This window comes from Bos taurus, chromosome 25 (genome assembly GCF_002263795.3).
Source record: "Bos taurus isolate L1 Dominette 01449 registration number 42190680 breed Hereford chromosome 25, ARS-UCD2.0, whole genome shotgun sequence".
Classification (NCBI taxonomy): domain Eukaryota; kingdom Metazoa; phylum Chordata; class Mammalia; order Artiodactyla; family Bovidae; genus Bos; species Bos taurus.
The window spans coordinates 32993351-33012100 of record NC_037352.1 but is presented as its reverse complement, the minus strand read 5'-3'; the positions used below and the strand labels follow the sequence as shown (position 1 = coordinate 33012100).

Here is an 18750-nt window from a genome sequence, read left to right as displayed (position 1 = left end):
CACCCATCCCCTGGCAGCTGGTTGGGGTCTGTCTGTCAGGATGGCTGATGTGACTTCTGCCTGGGGCTGGGGCCCATGGCTTCTGTGGGGGTCCCCCTGGCACCTCCCTCAGGCACCCTTCTCCACTCCTGAGCCTCCTGGGTTGGGGGGTACCTAGGAGTACGTTGACCTCTTTTCCTTTTCAGATGGGGAAGCTGAGACCCAGAGCTGGGAAGACACATGGCTAAGGTCCCAGAGTTACAAAAATCAGGATGTGAAACCACATCTCATGACCCTCGGTCTGGGGCTCCCTGCCCTGCTGCAGGTGCCCGGGAGCCTCCCCTGGCTGCCTGATCCAGGAGGCTGGGCGGGAACTTGGAAGCAGAACAGCTGGTGGGAGGTTTGGGAGCAGACCATGGTGAATCGGGGGGCAGTAGAGGGGTGAGAGTGATCAGGGCTTTGGAAACACCCCCAGATGAGAGGAGAGAGAGTCCCCAGTGGGACTCGGTGACTGTAGATTCTGCCTGGAGGCGAGAGGCTGCTCAGTAAGTTGATGCAATGGACTGTAGGCTGATGGCCCCTGGGACCAGGCAGGAGAGAGGGGCTCCTGTTTCTGCCCCCTGGGAGCCCGTGGCATCACCTCAGGGAACCCTCAAGCGTCATTACGTGCCCAGGTATATCCCAGGAGAGGCAGTCCTTGGGGTCTGTAGGGTGGGGCTGACGAACTGGAAGAACCACCTACAGGAGAGCCCCCTGGAGCCCGGGGTAGGGGGTGGGCAGATGGGGTGTTGGGGGTGGTGAGGCTCCCAGGGGAGGGGGACCTAGTCTTGGTGAAACGGGCCCTACATTTATCTGGTGTGATGTTGAGTCATTGCCCGTGTGGGCCATGCTCATCCTCATGGCGCTGCTCAGAGCTCTGGAGGTGGTGGGCAGGTGGGCGTGGCATCGAGCTGGCTCACATCCAGGTGCCCGCCGCCCACCTCGGGGAGCCAGTTCAGAACTATCTCAGCCCCACCAGGAGGGTTCTCTGCAGGCCTTGGGGTGGGGGGTACCTGGGAGCCCAGTGGGAGGGGACATACGGTTGCCAGGGGCACTGTCTGGGACGCTGACCTGCCCCATTGCAGGGACCAGAGAGGAGTGGTTTTCTCATGCCAGGCTCCAGACAGGTTGCTTTTAGAGCGTGAACCAGTGCCTCCTCGCTCTCTTTTCTTGGCTCGGCATCTCCTGCTTCAGACATGAGGGCGCAGACTGGGTGACCCAGAGCCTGGGGACCACGTGGAGGGCTGGCAGCTCCCAGAATTCTCTGCTTTCTCCACCCTCCCTGCCCCCAACATCCTGGAAGCCCTGTGACCTTGGCAGCACCCTCTGCCCTGTTTTTGGCTCAGAGGATGACATCTCTGTATCTCTGGGGTCCCTTCTGGTGGTCAGGACCCCCAACAACTCCAGGAAGCCCACCCTGGGCCTCCCTGTGACCCCAGAAAGGAGGCCCAGCCCCTGTTCCAAAGCCCCTTGCTGTCTGAAGGGAGGCAGAAAAGACAGCTTGGAATGTTGAACCCTGGGAGAACCACTCAGCCCTTTCTGCAAACATCTACACAGGTCACTGGGCAGTGGGCTGTGCTGGGGGCTCTGCTCAGGGGAAGGGTTGGGGGGAGTCAGGCGAATGTTTGCTCCTCTGACAGGCTTTGCTTTGAAGTTGGCCCCTAAAGCTTCTGCTGTGTGCCCAGCATCACTTTCCTGGTGGGTGGGGAGCCTCAGCTGGACCCAGATCTCCCAGGGGCTGGACCCCTGCACACTCCTGAGATCATGGGCTGATGGGGGTCTGCCCATCAGCAGCGATCAGGACCTACGGAGGGAATGGTGTGACCTGGGCTGGGCTCCTCCAGGCTCTCCCTGAGTCTGGGGTTGGGCGAGGACAGCCATGGGTCACTTTATTGGATCACATCACCTGGCTAGAGCTTGAGGGGAGTCCTGGGTTGTCCCTGGTGGATCAAGGTAGCCAGGCTCACCTCACCTTACCTGAGTGAGGGTAGAGGTGGGGGTGATGAGTTTGGAGAAGGAAGTGGTGTCTGCATGAGTCTGAGTATACTCAGGAGGAGGGCCAGGGAGAGGAGCCAGAAGGAGGCTGGGAGCCCTGGCTCTCGCTGGCTTGTGTGATGGAGGGCAGGTCACCTACACACTGGGCCTCAGCCGTCCAGCATAGGGCGGATGATGGTCTAGATCCTGCCTCCCTCCGTGGTGCTGGGGCCTCAGATGTGATGGTGTGTGAAAGCTTTGGCTGGAGAAGGGTGGTGGGTGTGCACTGGACCCAGTGAGCATCCAGCCTGTGAGCATCCAGCCACAAGATGCATGTCACCCCCCTGGGGACCTGGTTATTCCCAGATGGCTCGGTGGTAAAAGCTCCACAGGAGACACACGAGACGTGGATTCGATCCCTGTGTCGGGAAGATCCCTTGGAGGAGGAGATGGCAACCCACTCCAGTATTCTTGTCTGGAGAATCTCATGGACAGAGGAGCCTGGCGGGCTACAGTCCATGGGGTCGCAAAGAGTGGGACACGACTGAGTGAGCAACCCGCTGATCACCAGGACACCCCTGTGTCTCTGTCATGTTTGGTGGCCTTCCTCATCTAGAGACACAGTGGGTGTGCAGGTGGTACTTAAATAATTGTGAAAGGAATGGATGGGACTTGGGGCGTTGGCAAGTGTCGGCTAAGATGTGTGTGCGTGTAGACAGGGTGTGTGTACACACTGGGGAGGTGGCAGGTGCAGTTAACATACCTGTTAAACGGACATCTAGATGGTGGTCACCTCCTCTCATGTGTGGGTCACCACTTACAACCTTTGGCTTCTCTTTCTTCACCTGGGAGCTCTGGGGCGGGAACTGGGCCTGATCCATCCCAGTTCTGGGTCCCGCTCACAGCAAGTGCCATGAAGATACTGTGCAGTCAGAGTCCCAGGGCTTCCCGGGTAGCTCAGTGGTAAAGAACCCACCTGCCGATGCAGGAGCGCGGCTTCGATCCCTTGTCGGGAAGATCCCCGGAGAAGGAAATGGCAACCCACTCCAGTATTCTTGCCTGAAAAATCCTATGGACAGAGGAGCCCGGTAGGCTACAGTCCACAGGGTTGCAAAGAGTGGAACATGACTGAGAACACCCGTATCAGTCAGAATCCCACGGTATCCTTTTGGTGGATGAGAGGCTCAGGAGAGTGGACCGGAATGGGACTGGGGGGGCCCCCGGAATGGGGAGGTCAATGAGAAAGGGTCCTGGGGGCAGGGTGTAGTGTCAGGATTTAAAAGAGCATGAACAGGGACTTCCCTGGTGGTAAGCTTCCAGTGAACGGATCCTGAGTTCAAACGTGGTCTGAGAACTAGATCCCGCATGCCACATCTAAGAGTTAGCAGGCTGCAACTGAAGATACCGCATGCTGCAACGAAGATTGAAGAGCCCATGTCACGACTAAGATGCGGCACAGCCAAATAAAATATTTTTTAAAAATAAGTAAAATAAAGGAGCAGGAACAAGAGGGCTGGAGAGCATCCAAGTTGGGGGGGTTGAGGCCTGTGGACAGGCCAGCAGTGAGGAGCGAGTGACTCTGGTGTGTGCTCTGGGGCAGATCGGAGCAGGTCTAGAGGGCGGATGGCTGGGCAGGGCGGTGGTGCACCTTCCATCTGGACCTGAGAACTTCACACCCAAGGACTCGCCTTCCCAATGGGGAAACTGAGGCTCAGGGAGGGGGGTGGTGCCCAGGCTCCACTTCAGGGTGTCATCAAGAGTTAGAAGCCAGGTCCCTTCCCTGGGACCTTAGCCCTCCACCCCTGCTGGCTCAGAGGTCAGGGCAGTGGGTGGAGTGGGAGCCATAAAGAGGAGGAAGGAGGGAGCCGGCGGGCGGGGCCAGGTTGCCAGTGGAGGGTGGGAGCCTGGGTGCCAGCCCAGTGCCTGGGGGATTAGCTCACCCACAAGTGATTAGCTTTTTTTTTTTTTTGGCTTAGTCTTTTCCTAACAAGAAAAGGCCTGAGGCTCATCGTCCACATCCTTCTGAGAAGTCCTGTTTACGTCTGGTGAGGGAGCTCTCGGGAGATGCGGTCGCCGTGGGGGCTGGCACCACCCCAGTGCTGGCTTCTCCCCACCGTCTCCAGACACCCAGCCCCCCAGCTCTACACATGCCCGAGAACCAGTGCATATGGTACACAGCTGAGCTGCCCAGGGGCAGCTGAGTGCCAGGCCTTCGTTTCCCTCCCGCCCAGCACTTAGGGGAACAGAAGGGCCCTTGTGCTGCCTGTCAGGAGCCCCAGGTGAGCTCACCTGGAGTTGATGAGACAGGTGATGTCAGGAGAGACAGCCACTCAGCAGGTGATGTCAACGTGAAGTCATCCCGGCTGCTTCTTCAAAGAGCCTGAATGATCTCCAGGCTGGAGGCAGACACTTTTTCACATCTTATCTCACACATGGTCCTTATGATGCTAAGACCAGCAGATTTGGTGGTGCCGTTTTGCTCAGGAGGAAACAGGAATGGAGAGTTTGGGTGCCCAGTGGGAGTCACAGGCCGGTGATAGCTGGGTGGATACCAGACCCCAGCTTTGGTGCACCCTAAAGCCCCGGAGAAGGCAATGGCACCCCACTCCAGTACTGTTGCCTGGAAAATCCCATGGATGGAGGAGCCTGGTGGGCTGCAGTCCATGGGGTCACTAAGAGTCGGACACGACCGAGCGACTTCACTTTCACTTTTCACTTTCATGCATTGGAGAAGGAAATGGCAACCCACTCCAGTGTTCTTGCCTGGAGAATCCCAGGGATGGGGGAGCCTGGTGGGCTCCCGTCTATGGGGTCGCACAGAGTCGGACACGACTGAAGTGACTTAGTAGCAGCAGCAGCAAAGCCTAGGCATTTGCCCCCCCGCCTCCTCACACTGAGAGGGGCAGACAGGACAGCATGGGGACTCAGGCCAGCCAGCTGGATGCACATGGGACGTGCCGGGGGAGGGCCTCGGATGCCAAGGGTAGCGGAGTTTGGCTCAGCCTGGTTTTTGCCTTTCCCTCACTCTCAGACTTCTGCTTCCTTTTAGCAACTCATTCATCCACCCAGCACGTATTATGGACTGCCTGCTGTGGTTCTGGGGGACAGCCATGGGCAAACCAAAATCCCCTCCTTGGGACTTCCCTGGCAGTCCAGTGACTAAGACTTCACGCTCCCAAGGCAAGGGACCCAGGTTCAATCCCTGGTCAGGGAACTAGATCTCACATGCTGCATCTGTCCTGCTGCAACTAAACAGATCCTGCATGCCTCAACGAAGATCCCGTGTGCCAGAACTAAGACCCACGTGTGCATGTCCTGTTTGAGAGACTGGCAAAACCACTTTCTCTGCCTCCCGGGCTGGCCTTCCGATCCAGCCTCCGCCAGCTCGCACACACCTTCCCGTCCAATGGAATGAAGCGGCTGTGGGATCGGGACGCTTCGTTGTCCTGGATTGGTGGAGGGCTTGGCGTAAGGGTTCTTCTATCTGGCTCCAGAACTTAAAGGGTTTGGGTCCATCTGGAAGGACCCGGGAGGCTTGGGCCGCAGCAGAGACTGTGTCTCCTTCCAGCCGCACTGGTTCTGTCTGGGTTGCTGCTGCTCTCTGGTTGCCCAGTCATGTCCAACTCTTTGCAGCCCTGTGGACTGTAGCCTGCCAGGCTCCTGTCCATGGGGATTCTCCAGGCAAGAATACTGGAGTGGGTTGCTATGCCCTCCTCCAGGGGAATCTTCCTGACCTAGGGATCAAACCTGTGTCTCGAGTCTCCTGCTTAGCAAGTGGATTCTTTACCAGTGAGCCACCTGGGAAGCCTCTATCTTGCTGTTACCTGAGCCTTGAGAGTCCTTTCCTCCCCTTTGGGTTACCTGGTTCTGGGTTATCTCATCCTACAGAAGGAAGCCCTGGGAGTTCCCTGGTGGTCCAGTGGCTAAGATTCCACACTCCCAATGCAGGGGGCTGGGGTTCGATCCTTGGTCAGGGAACTAGGTCCAATATGCCTCAACTGAGATCCTGCATGCTGAGACTAAAGATCCCACATGCTTCGACTGAAAGATCTCACGTGCCTCAGCTTAAGATCCTGCGTGCCTCAACTAAGACCCAGCACAGCCAAATAAATTAAGAAAAAAAAGAATGAAGCCTTTTTGAGCCCACCCCACTTTCCGTTGGAGAAGGCAATGGCACCCCACTCCAGTGCTCTTGCCTGGAAAATCCCATGGGTGGAGGAGCCTGGTGGGCTGCAGTCCATGGGGTCGCGAAGAGTCGGACACGACTGAGTGACTTCACTTTCACTTTTCACTTTCATGCATTGGAGAAGGAAATGGCAACCCACTCCAGTGTTCTTGCCTGGAGAATCCCAGGGATGGGGGAGCCTGGTGGGCTGCCGTCTATGGGGTCGCACAGAGTCGGACACGACTGAAGCGACTTAGCAGCAGCAGCAGCACTTTCCGTACCTCCTTTCTCACATGGACCCCAGCAGCCTCCACCCACTTCCACTCAGCTCTTTGCCTCCACTCCCCTCAGCCCACCCATTTGCTGTCCGCCTTCCTTGTGTTCCTCTAGGCTCCTTGCCCAGCCCCCTGACCTCTGACCTCTGCCCTTCTCCCCTCCCCTGACTCTCTGACTCTCTGAGTCCCAGGTTTCCCTGATTTCTCCCACTGTGTTCTCCCAGGCACGCCAGTCCATGCACAGCCTTGGCTGCCACCCTACCTACCCCATATCAGATCTTGTCCCTCCCGCCTAGGGCTCCCAGTCAAGCCCTGATCATCCCTGGGGACGCCAGGCCTGCCCCCTTGGCCTCCTGTCCAGCCTTTTCCTTCTGTTCCCTGCTCAGCTGGGGGCACCGTCATCTACTCCATCAGCAGGATTAGAAACCTGGATGTCACTCCAGGTGTCTCCTTAGGCTTCCTCAGCCCCACCGCTTCCCCCAACCACTCAATCATGGAGCTCTGCCTTGCTTGCTGGTCAAATCACATCCATCCACTCCTTCACCAACCACCCCCACCCCCCTGCCTCGCCCTGAGATGTGGCCATCTGAGGCCTGGACTGTTGCAGAAGCTGGACAGCTGCCACTTCCCCATCTCTGGCCCTGCCCCCTAAAGTTCACCTGCCAGGACCCCCTAAACTTCCCAACCCATTGGTGGTGCCCATGCCCTGGAGCCGGATCCCCAACCCATGGTACCCGTCCGTGGAACTTAAGAACTGGGCTGCACAGCAGGTGAGCGAGTGAAGCTTTGTCTGCTGCTCCCCATCGCTTGCATTTCCGCCTGAACCATCCTCACCCCTGTCCATGGAAAAATTGTCTTCCACGAAACCGGTGCCCCATGCCAAAAAGGTTGGGGACTGCTGCCCTAAAGGATGATGATCTGAGGTCCTTGACCTGACCCCAGTGGCCGTGCCCATATCTTCACCCACCACTTCCTGCCCAGCCATGGGGAGCCTGGCCGGTTCCCCACCCCATTCACTGCTCTGCTCGGGCTCGACTGAGACCGAGACACGTGGGTGGCCCGGGCTGGTGGTTGGGTTTCCCGGGCAGTGGGTAATTTGGCTCTCCTTCAAACAGTCCTGCCTTATTTGCTCAGCATTTGATTCTAAGGAGGTGGGCCTAGCAGGGGGCAGGTCAGTGGTCCCCCTTGTTGATGAACAGTGCCTGGGTATCGCTCCCCTGGCTCTGCCCCTCCCCTGCAAACCCCTGCTCCCCCGTGACATGACCCCGCACTCGGGTTGGGTGTCACCTCCTCCAAGGAGCCTTCCCTGATTCCACCCCCTGCTACCCCGTACTTCTTACATGTCACTCATTTTTACCTTTGATGAAAGTATAATTTCCTTACAGCAAAATGCATGAATCTTAAGTATCCAGTGATGAATTTTCACCTGTGTATGTGTGTTAGTCACTCGGTCATGTCCTACTCGTTCCAACCCCATGGACAGTAGCCCACCAGGCTCCTCTGTCCATGGAATTCTCCAGGCAAGAATAGTGGAGTAGGTAGCCAGTCCCTCTTTCAGGGGATCTTCCCAACTCAGGAATCGAACCTGGGTCTCCCACATTGCAGGTGTATTCTTTACTATCAGAGCCACCAGGGAAGCCCTTAACCTATGTATATAACCCCACGTAGTATGTGTTAGTCATTCAGTCATGTCCAAGTCATTTCAACCACGTGGACTATAGTCCACCAGGCTCCTCTGGCCATGGAATTCTCCAGTACCCCATGTAACCAGCACTCAAATCAAGAAGTGTTATCTGAACCTATTTTAACTGTCCTTTCAACTCCCAGCCTGGGACTGTCTTCCAGAGCAGGAGCGCCTGCTGTCTGTCTCTCTGTGGAAGGAAGTGTAATGGTTCTGGTGTGTGTGTGCGTGTGGTCACGTCCCCACGTGCGTGATCATGCCTTAGGGGTGGAGCACGGCAGGGGCTGTGGCCGTGGGAACCTGTGCGTTTAGAGCCTGGCCCTGCTGCAAGGCCAGATGCCCCATCCTTGGCTGGGAGAGGGCCCGATCCTGCTCCCCGGCCCGGGGCCTCCGCAGGGAGCCGCCGCTCCGCCCGGAGAGGCCCCTACCGGCTGGCAGCCTGGAGATTAGTCTCCAAGGCCACAAGGCCAGTTGCCATAGGCACGCGGGCCCGAGTCAGGATCGCGATTGCTCATCCTGGTCACGCAGGCGGTGGCCGCCCCTGCCCGCCCGCCAGGAGCCGGAGCCGGGCTTTAAATAACGAAGTGGAAACCTGACCCTGGGGAGCTGTCTGCCCACGAGAGCCCGGCCTCCCCTCCTGCTGGGGCAGGCCTGAGGGTGACCCAGACACTCGACGCTGCCAACAGCACCCGCCCCGTCTCCTCTGGGGCACAGCCTGGGTTTCAGGGTTTCCCTTCCTTGTCTTAGCGCCCAGAGCACAGGCATGGCCCTAGCCTGGTCCTGGGGGCCCCCATCTGAGAAGAGAACACCATCATGAGCCCCCTTCCCCACCTGGGAGGGGTAAAGCCCTGTCTTCCAGGACCCAGGGCTCATCAGCGACGGGGCTTTGCTTGGCCAGGCCCCATCTCCTCCTCCAGGAACAGAGAAGGCCTCTGTGGTTTTCCCAGGAAGTGGCATGATGCACGTGTATCCCTGAGTCTGCCCTTTGCCCTGGCCTGGGCTGCTTTCCTGTGCTGGGTGTGGGCGGCAAGTGGGTTGGTTCTTTTAAAAAAAAAAAAACTTTTTAAGAATATGGTTTCTGTTACTTCTTTCCAAATGGCAAAAAGTCATACTCCTCATCTCAGACCACAAAACTGCAGAACAGTAGAGGGGAGAAAGCCATTTGTGGATGCCGCCTGTTGGAGATAAAACGTCTAGAATCTCCATCTAGGCTTTTCCGTGAGATCGTCTGTCTGTACGAAGCTGGTTTTCAGCCCCCGTGGGGCACTTAGGTTGCCTGCCACTTCTCATTCTTGTGTGCTGGTGTGTTTATTTACGGAGGTCCTGCTTGGGTGAGACAACTTGTACATAAATCTTTGTGTTTTGCGTAATTTTCTCGGGATACATTGATAGGGAATTCCCTGATGGTCCAGGGGTTAGAACTGTGAGCTTTCACTGTCGAGCCTGGGTTCAGTCCCTGGTCAGGGAGACAAGATCCTACAAGCTGTGTGACCAGGAAAAAAAATGACTAAATTGAGAAAAGGAACTGGGTCAAAGGATTGTTGTTCAATCTCTCAATTGTGTCTGACTCTGGGACCCTGTGGACTGCTGCACACCAGGCTTCCCTGTCCTTCACCATCTTCCAGAGCTTGCTCAAACTCGTGTCCAATGAGTCGGTGATGCCATCCAACCGTCCCATCCTTGGTCGTCCACTTCTCCCGCCCTCAATCTTTCGCAGCATCAGGGTCTTTTCCAATGAGTCGGCTTTTTGAATCAGGTGGCCAGAGTATTGGAGCTTCATCCTCAGCATCAGTCTTTCCAGTGAATATTCAGCGTTCGGTCAAAGGGTGGCAACTCGGTTAAAGCTCTGGAGACTTATCCAGACAACTTTCTTTTTTTCTGGTTTTTTTTCTTAAGGTGTTTAAGAAATTATTTATGTTTATTTGGGGCTGTGCTGGGTCCTCGTTGCTGCGCATGGGCTTTCTCTAGTCGTGGCGAGCAGGGCTACTCTCGTGGTGCGTGGGCCTCTCATTGTAGTAGCTTCTGTTGCAGATCAGAGGCTCCAGAGCGTGGGTAGTAGTACTCCAGAGCAGTAGTTGCGGCACTCGGGCTTAGTTACCCCTTGGCATGTGGACTCTTCCCAGACCAGGGGTTAAACCCGTGTCCTCTGTATTGGCACGTGGATTCTTAATCACTGAACCACCAGGGAAGTCCAAGACAACTTTGCTGTGTAACTGGGGATCCCAAATCTGTCTTTTTAAAAGCTTATTATTAAGGGGAAAAATAAAAACTATTTAAAAATCAGCAACTTGATGAATGTTAGAAACCAAGTCACCCAGATAACCACCCAGACCAAGGTCAGAGCATTCCCAGCCCCTCAGAAGCCTCTATCACGCCTCCTTCCATCAATCACCCTACCCTGCCTTCCTGCCAACATGACCACCATCCTGACCTGTAACATCAGAGTTCAGCCTGTGTTTGAAACAAACATAAAGGGGCTCCTACAGCCTGATCTTTCGCGCCTGGATTCCTTCATCATATTGGAGAGATTTCAGCCGTGGCGTGGCCTGTGGCTGTGGTTAGTTCATACGTCTGATGTCTTTTTCAACAGACCAGGCAACAGAGAGAACGCAGTGAAGGCAAGCACGTGATCAGTACGCTGAAAACAAGATACCATCTGAAGTATTGACCGTTTTCAAAGACATAAAGTATGTTTCCATAAAGGCCTTGCTCTGATGAATAGGAAGGACTCTGCAACCAGTGCAGCACTTAAGCTCATGGGAGAGCATGCCATGCTCTGGGGCAACCATGCGCTGGGTGTGCAGGGATCGAGGTACAGTCTGTGCCCTCTGGATCTTGGTTTCCCCAGAGACACATGGAGGTCATAGGATGAGGGTCCCTCCTGCCCTGAATGCTTGGACTCTATACACTTAGGGACACTAAGAGAGCTTTTCTTAAGTGGGTGAAGTTTGCTCCTGCGATCCTATTTACCAGCTTGCTTCACTTTTTAAAAAAAATATTTATTTGTCTGCACTGGGTCTTAGTTGCATAGGGATCTTCAGTCTTCATTTGGCTGCACAGGATCTAGTTCCCTGACCAGGGATCAAACCCGGACGCCCTGTATTGGGAGCATGAAGTGTTAGCCACTGGACCACCAGGGAAGTCCCACTTGCTTCACTTTCTACATAAAGTGGACGTGAACGGTCCTTGATCTCTGCCCGCGTTACCCCCAGGCCAGGTGACTTGACGGAAGGATCTTTGCAGGTGGTGCCCATCTGTTCTTTAAAAACATCCACAGACCCGAGTCTCTAAGACGCCTTGGTAAGTGGGCAGCTTTCCCTTGAAAACCCCCAGGGATGGGGAAGCCCCAGGCCCACCATTTGGGAACAGCCCTCCCCGTGGGGAAGCATTTCCTGTATAGAGTCAAAGCCTGTGTCCCTGTACCCTCTACCAGAGTGACGTCAGTGCACCTGGACTAGTGTGGGGCTTCAGGAGCCAGCCACGGAACCAAGGACTGGGCGGACGATGGGCATCACCAGGCGCGCATCACGGGCTCCCTTGCTAGTGCTCGGTAAATGGTAGCTGCTGCTGTTAATCTTCTTACTTTTTTCTTAGTTGAGGAGATGTTTGTTGTGTGCGTGTGTGTGGTTCTTTTTTTTTTTTTTGGCTTCACTGGGTCTTAGTTGTGGCATGTGAGATCTTTAGTTGTATCTTGCAAACTCTCAGTTGCAGCATGTGGGATCTAGTTCCCTGACCAGGGATCGAACCTGGGCCTGCCGCATTGGGAGCAAGGTTTGGGGAGATGAAATAACTTACTTCCTGCAAGGCAGGGCTTTTCTCTCCTGGAGCAGTGCCCGGCACCAGGGCTTTCTAAAAGTTATTGGGGGACTTCCCTCATGGTCCAGTGGTTGAGAATCCGCCTTGCAGTGCAGAGGACGCTGGCTTGATCCCTTGTCGGGGAACTGAGATCCCACGAGCCTCAGAGCAACTAAAGCCACACATCTCAACTAGAGAAGCCACCCATGCTGCAACTAGAGAAAGTCCACGCACCACAATGAAGAACTCACGCAGCCAAAGAAACAAAAGGATTAATGGATGGTTTTATTTTCATTGCTTTATATCCCACCTTATTTCAGAAGTGATTTGAAAGACTGATAAAGAAACATAAACTATACAGGAAGATGGTAGAAAGAAGACAGTAACACGAGAGTTGTATCCTAGCGCGGAAGCAGAAGTGAATCTGAATTTGATGAAAATGCATGCCATGGAATCTGTTTCCGTCAGCATTGTGATCGGTTGTAGGTAATCTGATAAACAGAGACTTGAGAAGTGAGGGGTTTGTTTTCTCCTGTAATGAGGAGTCTGGAGGCGGGTGGCCCAGCCCTGGGGCGCGGCCTTCTGCGACTTCAGGGAGAGCAGTGCCTTCCCTGCCCTGGCTCTTCCATCCTAGGTGGTGGCTTTGGTCATCCTGGTCTCAAGGGAGTGCGGGCCACCAGGCAGCAGGGGTACGGGTGGGCCAGTCAGTGCCTGCTCCGTGGGTGGGAGAGAAGAGCATCAGGTAGGGGCTGAGTGAGCCGGCTTCACCAGTGGCCCCAGAACCCTAGATTCTTTCTGTTCGTTAATCACCAATGGGATGGCCACTCTCTAGTCGCCAGTTGGAAAGGGAGTGTTGGTATGTTATATGATACACCAGGAGACAAAAACAAATGGATGATTTTTTTTTTTTTGGCTGTGACTTGTAGGATCTTAGTTCCTCGACTGGGACTCGAACGTGGGGTCCCGGCAGTGAAAGCACCAAGTCCTAACCACTGGACTGCCAGATAATTCAGTGAGTGTTTTTTTCTTTTTTTTTTTAATCACTGGTAAAGGTTGATTGAGCAATCCCATAGAAAGAGGAAGGAGCCTGGCAGGCTACAGTCCACAGGATCGGAAAGAGTCAAGCATGACTTACCGACTAAACAACAGAAAGTAAAGATTGACTTAACTAGGATGCTTTTAGCTGCAAGGAAGAGAAACTTCCATTGAACGCAGCTTACAAAACACAGACTTTTATCAGCCAGCTTGAAGCCCGGAGGTGGTGCATCCTGAGTCACGGGGGTCCCGGTTTTCCTACCAGTGAACTCTGCCGTCCTCTGCGTGATGGCTCCACTTCCTGGGTGGCCCCCCTCGTGGTCCTCAGATGGCTGTCATGGTTGGAGGTATCACTTTCAGACCATCCAGACATCCTCACTTCAGTCCCTTTCTAAGAGCAGGGGAAACTTTGCTACATGCTTCGTGTCTCAGTGGCCAGAAGTGGGTTCTGTGCTTCTCTTTAAACCAGTCCCAGGAGAGGGATTGGGATCGCTTTGATCTAAGCCTCAGAGCATCACCAAAATTCCCTGCCCTGGGCACCTGCCTTTAGCTGGCAGGACACAGTGAACACTCTCTTAGCAGGGAGGAGGGAAAGGACTAGGGGTCAGAGGGGGGATTGTGATTCAGGTGTCTAAGCCAGAAATCTGGGCTGGACATCCCTGGTGGTCCAGTGGTTAGGAATCCGCCTGCCAGTGCAGGAGACACGGGTTCCATCTCTACTCTGGGAAGATCCCATGTGCCTCAGGGCAACTAAGCCTGTGCGCCACAACTTGAGAGCCTGCGAGCCACAACTTCTGAAGCCCGTGCTCTGCAACAAGAGAAGCCACTGTGATGAGACACCCGCGTACTGCAAGCAAGAGTAGCCCCCCACTCACTGCAGCTAGAGAAAGCCCGCGTGTAGCAACGAAGACCCGGTGCAGCCATAAATAAATACAATTAATTAAATTTACAAAGTCCGGACTGTTTTTCATAGTACAGCAGCCATTGTAAGACCCCCGGCTCCAGCTGTCCGAGTCGAGCCAGCCTGGGCAGACGGGAGTGGAAGTCAGGGCCGTGGCCTCTCTTGTTCTCTGCCAGCTGCAGCGATGGGTGGGCAGTGGGGAGGGGGCGAGAATTCAGGGCCCCGGGTAATTCCTTCCCCACTGGGGAGCCCCTGGGACAGGATATGCAGTGGAGAGTAGGGCTGCTGGGGGAGGGGGACAGGGATGCCCCCCCCACCTCAGGAAGGGAGAAAATACTTTTTGTTTGTTCTCTCAAGCTTCTTTTTCAAGAAACACAGGCATATGGCAGCGGATGGTGCGGGGGCCGTGTTTGGGTGGTGTATCTGCTCTTGCCTTTGCCTTTTGCGTGGTGATAGTATTTTTTTTCCCCACGGGCTCTAGTGCCCAGCTGGTGCATCGGGCAGTGAGACTTCAGTCAGGTGCTCCCCGGCATCCGGAAGAATTTTAGCTCTCCCCAGCAGTGGCTTCTGGCATTTCCCATAGGGAAGGGATGGGAGAAGTTTCCAGCAAACCCAGGTCTGAGCTTTTTAGAGGTCTGAGCTGAGGAATGTGTGTCCAGGAGGTCAAGGATGGGGGCCAGAATTTGTGAGGGGGGATGTGGTGGCTCAGTGGTAAAGAAGCTGCCTGTAATGCAGGAGACACGGGTTCAGTCCCTTAGGAAGATCCCCTGGAGAAGGGAATGGCAACCCACTCCAGTATTCTTGCCTGGAGAATCCCATGGACAGAGGAGCCTGGCGGGCTACAGCCCATGGGGTCTCGAAGAGTCAGTCGCTCAGTCGCGTCCGACTCTTTGCAACTAACACACACTTCCCTGATAGGTCAGTTGGTAAAGAATCTGCCTGCAATGCAGGAGACCCTGGCTGGATTCCTGGGTCGGGAAGAGCCACCGGAGAAGGGATAGGCTACCCACTCCAGTATTCTTGGGCTTCCCTGGTGGCTCAGCTGGTAAAGAATCTGCCTGCAATGCGGGAGACCTGGGTTCGATCCCTGGGTTGGGAAGATTCCCTGGAGAAGGGAAAGGCTACCCACTCCGGTATTCTGGCCTGGAGAATCCCATGAACTGTATAGTCCATGGGGTTGCAAAGAGTCAGACACGACTGAGTGACTTTCACTTTCCTGGTGAGTGAAGGATCCTGGATTCATTCCAGAGGGTCCTGTAATGGATTACTGTAAACTTGGTGACTTGAAACAACCCGAATTTATTCTCTCGCCATTCTGGAGAACAGAACTGAATCAACACCACTCAGCCAAAACCTGTGCTCCCTTTAGCGGCTCTCGGGGAGCATCTGTTACTTGCCTTCTGGTTTCTGGTGGCTGCTGGTGTGTCACAGCTTGTGGCCACATCACTCTGGTCCTCAAGGCCAGCATCTTCCCATCTCTCTGCTTTGTCTTCATGTGACCTTCTGTGTTTGTCACACCTCCTTATGTCTCTGTGTCGAGATACATGGGGACTTCCCTGGTGGTCCAGTGGCTAAGACTCCACGCTACCAACACAGGGTGCCTGGGTTCGATCCCTGGTCAGGGAAGTAGATCCCATACGCTTCAACTAAGATTTCGAGTGCTGCAACTGTAAGATCTTAGGTCTTCCCTGGTAGCTCAGACGGTGAGGAATCTGCCTACAATGCAGGAGACCCAGGTTCCACCCCTCAGTGGGGAAGATCCCCTGGAGAGGGGAATGGCTACCCACTCCAGTATTCTTACTCTGAGAATCCCATGGACAGAGGAGCCTGGTGGGCTATAGTCGATGGGGTCACAAAGAATCGGACATGACTGAGCAACTTTAACTATAAACTATCCTCCACGCCCAAACTAAAAACAAAAAGATCCTTCGTGCTGCAACTAAGCTCTGGAGCAGCCAAATTAAATAAATAAATAAATATTTTTCAAATTAATTTAAAAAAAGTTTACATGTAATGGCATTTAGGGCCCACCCAGATAATCCGGGATAATCCCTGCATCTCAAGGTCATTAACTTAATCATATCTGCAAAAAATGATTTTTCCATATAAAGTGACATTTCAGGCTTCAGACATGACTGTTTTGGGGACCTACCACAGGTCCTTAAGGGCAAATTTGAGCAGCCATTCTTATAGAAGGACTCTCTGGTAATATATACCAACTAGGAAGAAGGAGTCGGACACGACTGAGCGACTTAACTTTCACTTTTCACTTTCATGCACTGGAGAAGGAAATGGCAACCCACTCCAGTGTTCTTGCCTGGAGAATCCCAGGGACGGGGGAGCTTGGTGGGCTGCCTTCTATGGGGTCGCACAGAGTCGGACACAACTGAAGTGACTTAGCAGCAGCAGCAGGAAGAAGGAGGGGGTGGAAATTCCCAGCAACCTCTCTTCTCCTCCCAGCTCAGCTCTGCCCCACACTGGCGTGGCCTTGTCCACATGCCTGTGGACATTCTAAGTATATATTCAAGTTCTATTCATTCTCCCAAACAGCTGCCCCCTGCGGATGCACCTAGAGCTTCATACTCTGCCCTCGGGCGTGTCAGTTACCTGTCACTGCATAACAAATAGCCGCAAACTTAGCAATAATATCAAGCAACAGTCATTTCTCATCTTAGTTTCACACAATGTGGGTTTTGACTAGACTCAGCAAGATGGCTCTTGTTTGGAGTTTCTCCTGCAATTATGGTCAAAAGATAGTTGGGGGGACTTCCCCGGTGGTGCAGTGCTAAGACTGTGCTTCCAGTGTGGGGGGCCCAGGTTCGATTGCTGGTCAGAGCACTAAATCCCACATGCCACCCCTGAGAGTTTGCATGCCACAACTAAAAAGATCCTGCATGCTGCAGTTAAAACCCGGCGCAGCCAAATAAATGAACAAACCAACCAATCCCAAACACTTCCCCTGACTCATAGAATGAGGGTTGTATATCTCCAAGCCAAGCTTCCTGCCTCTGCCTCTCTCCACAAAAGTGAAAATACCGTCTATCCAGAGTTCTCAGAGAACTCCTACTCACCCTTCAAAATCCTTTCAACAGGCATCAACTCAGGGAAACCTTGTTTGGAAACCCTGACTCCCCAAAGGCTAAACAAACAGAAAGTATTTAAATGAAAGAGAGATAGTCCTTTTTTCCTCGTGTCAAACCCTGTTGTCTGGGCCAACAGGGAGGTGTTTCTAGGAGCTGTGGAGTAAATGAATGGGGGTGAAGGGAGGGCCAGGAAGCATCTCCCCTGGGGCCTCCCCGCAGGTAGCCAGCCCTCCAGCTTCTGTCATGCTGCTGCAGGCTGCCCCTGATTCCCCAAGAGTGCACTGCCTGGGTACTGCGTCCCAACTGATGGCTGGGTGGGTATGCTCTCTGTTCTCTCCCACTGTGGCTTCGCTGCGTGGCCGCCGAGCACCCAATGTAGCCCTCGGAGTTTAACAACTGTGTATGGAAGGGAAGGGGGGCGCCCACCACATGTGCCCCTGATATGGGGGGACCCGGACATGTAGGCATGTGGGAGGAGGGCTTCGGCTGCTGCACACCCAGCCCGTGGGTGGCTCGTCGCTCATCAGCGCCCCAGACAGGCTGTTTGCAGGAGGGCCGGTGGCGTTTGTATCTTGGTTCACTCCTAAGCCAGAGGGACAGGTGACCGTCCCCAGCCTGGTGGGGTCCAGCCTCTTGGTCTCACTCTGGCTGGGGGCTACTCTTGTTCTGTGTGTGTTACATACACACACTCTCTCTCTCTCTCTTTTCTTTTAACCCATCCCCTTTCGAACACAGATGCTCACTCACCTCCACCCTTTTAAGGACACACTTTTCAACCTCTGGGGTGACTTTGAAGGTCTGGGGATTCCCAGTTGGGCCACTGGCCAGGGATGGCCTCCGCCAAAGTGGCCCTGGGTTCTGGGGACAAGCTGTCTTCCTGCAAGCCCAGGAAGGAGAAACAGATCGTCCTCTCAGATGTCTCCTCACCTGCGCCTGTGCTGGGGTCTCACAGATAAGGAAGCAGGGTGCCGGGTGGGCCCCCCTCTGCCAGCCAGCCAAGGCCACCGATCTTTTTCACTGCTCCAGGGGGAAGTGAGTTGAAGGCTCAGTCGTGGGGTGGAAGGAACCGGGCTTAGCTGGCGTGATCTGGACTCAGGCCCTGGCTTTGCTGCATCCTGGCTTTGGGACGCTCAAGCCTTGAAATCCTCCTCTGTGGAATGAGGACGGTTATACTGCTGTATTTAGAGTGGATCACCAACAAGGACCTTCTGTAGAGCGCAGGGAACTCTGCTCGGTGTACACGGCAGCCTGGATGGGAGGTGGGTTTGGGGGAGAATGTGTGTGTGCTCAGTTGCTCAGTCGTGTCTGACTCTGCAACCCCACGGACTGTCGCCCACCAGGCTCCTCTGTCCATGGAATTCTCCAGGCAAGAATACTGGAGTGGGTAGCCATTCCCTTTTCCAGGGGATCTTCCTGATCAAACACAGGTCTCCTGCATAGCAGGCGGGTGCTTTACTGGCTTCCCCTTTGGGGGAGAATGGATCCATGTGTGTGTGTGGCTGAGTCCCTTCACCTTTGACCTGAAACTATCACAGCATTGTTAATCAGCTGTTCCCTAATATGGGCTTCGCAAGTGATGCTAGTGGTAAAGAACCCGTCTGCCAGTGCTAGAGACGTAACAGACGGGTTCAGTCCCCGGATTGGAAAGATCCTCTGGAGGAGGGAATGGCTACTCACTCAAGTATTCGTGCCTGGAGAATCTTCATGGACAGAGGAGCCTGGTGGGCTTCAGTCCGTAGTGTCGCAAAGAGTCAGACACAACTGAAGTGACTTAGCATATACCCCAATACAAACTAAAAAGTTCCAAAAAAGATGAAAATAGT

The 18750-nt window shown here is 54.4% G+C and overlaps 1 protein-coding gene across 9 annotated transcripts in view; it reads left to right on the top strand.

The window, feature by feature from the left end:
• Nucleotides 1-18750, top strand: part of GTF2IRD1 (GTF2I repeat domain containing 1) — a 117966-nt gene that overhangs the window by 10936 nt on the left and 88280 nt on the right. Inside the window, exons 1-2 of one of the 9 annotated variants that reach the window (XM_059881223.1) lie at nucleotides 792-11413; nucleotides 11547-12920. The exons of 6 other annotated variants lie outside the window; for them this stretch is intronic. The gene's annotated coding sequence lies outside the window, so the exon portion shown is untranslated. Of the gene's footprint in view, nucleotides 1-791; nucleotides 12921-18750 lie in introns of those variants that run through there. 2 more of the 9 variants (XM_059881221.1, XM_059881222.1) reach the window with 2 other exon arrangements.